Source organism: Protobothrops mucrosquamatus, unplaced genomic scaffold (assembly GCF_001527695.2).
Source record: "Protobothrops mucrosquamatus isolate PMUCROS unplaced genomic scaffold, P.Mucros_1.0 scaffold2288, whole genome shotgun sequence".
In the NCBI taxonomy this organism is placed as follows: Eukaryota; Metazoa; Chordata; class Lepidosauria; order Squamata; family Viperidae; genus Protobothrops; species Protobothrops mucrosquamatus.
The window spans coordinates 36,163-38,843 of record NW_015388375.1 but is presented as its reverse complement, the minus strand read 5'-3'; positions in this window follow the sequence as shown (position 1 = coordinate 38,843).

The window sequence follows — 2,681 nt, the reverse complement described above, 5'->3', positions numbered from 1 at the left end:
CCCTATACCATTTCAGACAAATGGCTGTCCAGTCTCTTCTTAAAAACTTCCAGTGTTGGAGCATTCACCGCTTCTGGAGGCAGGTTGTTCCACTGGTTAATTGTTCTGACTGTCAGGAAGTTTCTCCTTAGTTCTAGGTTGCTTCTCTCCTTGATTAGTTTCCATCCGTTGCTTCTTGTCCTGCCTTCTGGTGCTTTGGAGAATAGCTTGACTGCCTCTTCTTTGGAGCGACTCCTGAGAGATTGGAAGGCTACTATCATGTCCCCCCTCGTCCTTCTCTTCATTAAACTAGAAAGACCCAATTCCAGCAACCATTCTTGTATGTTTTAGCCTCCAGTCCCCTGATCCTCTTTGTTGCTCTTCTCTGCACTCTTTCTAGAGTCTCAACATCTTTTTTACATCGTGGTGACCAAAACTGGATGCAGTCATTTCTGTATTGCCACAGAAGTTACGTGTACTCACTCCCCCGGTTGAACCGAACCTTATACTTCGAAAAACGTTTTGCTAATTTATTTGTCAAATATGTAGTCTTATCTCAATGGCGGTATACCTCTGCAGTAAAAATAAATAAATCATAAACGTGATGTTTGCAATTGTAAACGTTCCAAAATTGAGCATAACCCAGTTAGGCCTGCATTAGGCACAGATGGCATCGGATTATACCCTGGTTGCCGGATGCTGCAAGGGATGCAGGTCAGGAGAGGAACAGTTGGTTTTATGAGCAGTCCCTCGCCTTCCTGAGTATTGGATTGAGCAATCTCTTGTGGTTAATCTTCTTTTCCCGCCCCCCCTTCCTTTGTGAATCTTGCACAAACATTCTACAAAAGACTGCCTTTGGAGTTTCAGAGCAGCTTTCTATAAAGCAGGGGTCTTCAAACTTGGCCCTTTTGTGACTTGTGGCTGAGGAATTCTGGGAGTTGAAGTCCACAAGTCATAAAAGGGCCAAGTTTGAAGACCCCTGCTCTTGTGTGTTCAGAGAAGGAATCGACTTTCTCACTGATCTATAACTATATTTCTCAAAGTTTTTGAGAATACGGTACGCCAGTGGTTCTCAATCTGTGGTCCGCGGATCCTGTGGTCTGCAAAGATGAAATGTGGGAGTTGAAGTCCACAAGTCATAAAAGGGCCAAGTTTGAAGACCCCTGCTATAAAGGGTTGTTAGATTGAGTCAAAAGGAGAACCGTAGGGATGGAGAGAGATGGATGGATGGGTCAATTGAGCTGGGGTTCCTTGGACAATCTCCTCCAGGCTGTAGAGCAGGGGTGTCCAACCTTGGTAATTTGAAAGACTTGTGGATGTCAACTCCCAGAATTCCCCCAGCCCTTAGTTCTGGTCCTGTTAAAGATGATGGTCCTGGTTCTCCATTCATTAATGGAAACTCAAGAGGAGAGAAATATTTGAATACCACAGATGGAGAGAAAATCCTGTTTTGATATCACACTCCAGTGGAGGTCTCCAACCATGGACTTCAACTCCCAGAATTCCCCAGCCAGCAACCATGGACGTTAACTCCCAGAATTCCCCCAACCCATGGTTCTTGGCCCTGCTGGAGATGATGGTCCTGGATCTCCATTCATTCATTAACGGAAACTCAAGAGGAGAGAAATATTTGAATACCACAGATGGAGAGAAAGTCCTGTTTTGATATCACACTCCAGCGGGGGTCTCCAACCATGGACTTCAACTCCCAGAATTCCCCAGCCAGCATGGCTGGCTGGGGAATTCTGGGAGTTGAAGTCCACAGGTGTTAAGGTGGCTGTAGAAAGTTGAGCTACCTTGCTTGGCAGGTCTCATATTTTCTGACTTTCTCGCCCAAATATTGTAGCAGATTGTGTTCGAAGAATTCCAGTAAAGCTTTCACTGTCAAAAATGAATGAGAAAAACATAGATGATCATCCACCAGGAAACCTCAGATCGTTGTCGGGGTTTTTTTTATATTATTATTAATTTTTTTGCAAGTCTGGACTTGTCTGCCATGCATGCTGAAATTTTCATGTGAACCATCATGAGTCACGGGGATTTGAACCTTCCCCAGCTGGTTTGCAATTCCTCTTCCTTCACTCTTTCTAGCAACATTTTTTTTTCTTCTTCCAGGAGTGGCAATTCTCAAACCAAAGACTGCATCTCACTCCCAAACATATTTTCACGAGGAGATAGGTAGTTCTCAACTTAAAACAGTTCGTTTAGTGACAGTCCAAATTAATAGAAAAAGAGTTTCAAGTTTGATTGTGGTCTTCCTTCCTTCCTTCCTTCCTTCCTTCCTTCCTTCCTTCCTTCCTTCCTTCCTTCCTTCCTTCCTTCCTTCCTTCTTTCTTTCTTTCTTTCTTTCTTTCTTTCTTTCTTTCTTTCTAAAAAAAAACTTTTTTTCCGAAGTGAAAAACTACATCTTCTCCAATATCTATCTTTCTTTCTTTCTTTCTTTCTTTCTTTCTTTCTTTCTTTCTTTCTTTCTTTCTTTCTTTCTTTCTTTCTTTCTTTCTTTCTTTCTTTCTTTCTTTCTTTCTTTCTTTCTTTCTTTCTAAAAAAACTTTTTTCCCGAAGTGAAAAACTACATCTTCTCCAATATTTTTGGAAACATAGATCCTCTTTTTTTTCTTTCGTTCTGCTCTTCTTCTTCCTTCTCCTAGCTATTTATGGCTGAGTGTCGTCAGGGCTACCGTGCCACCTGATTACAGAACAAT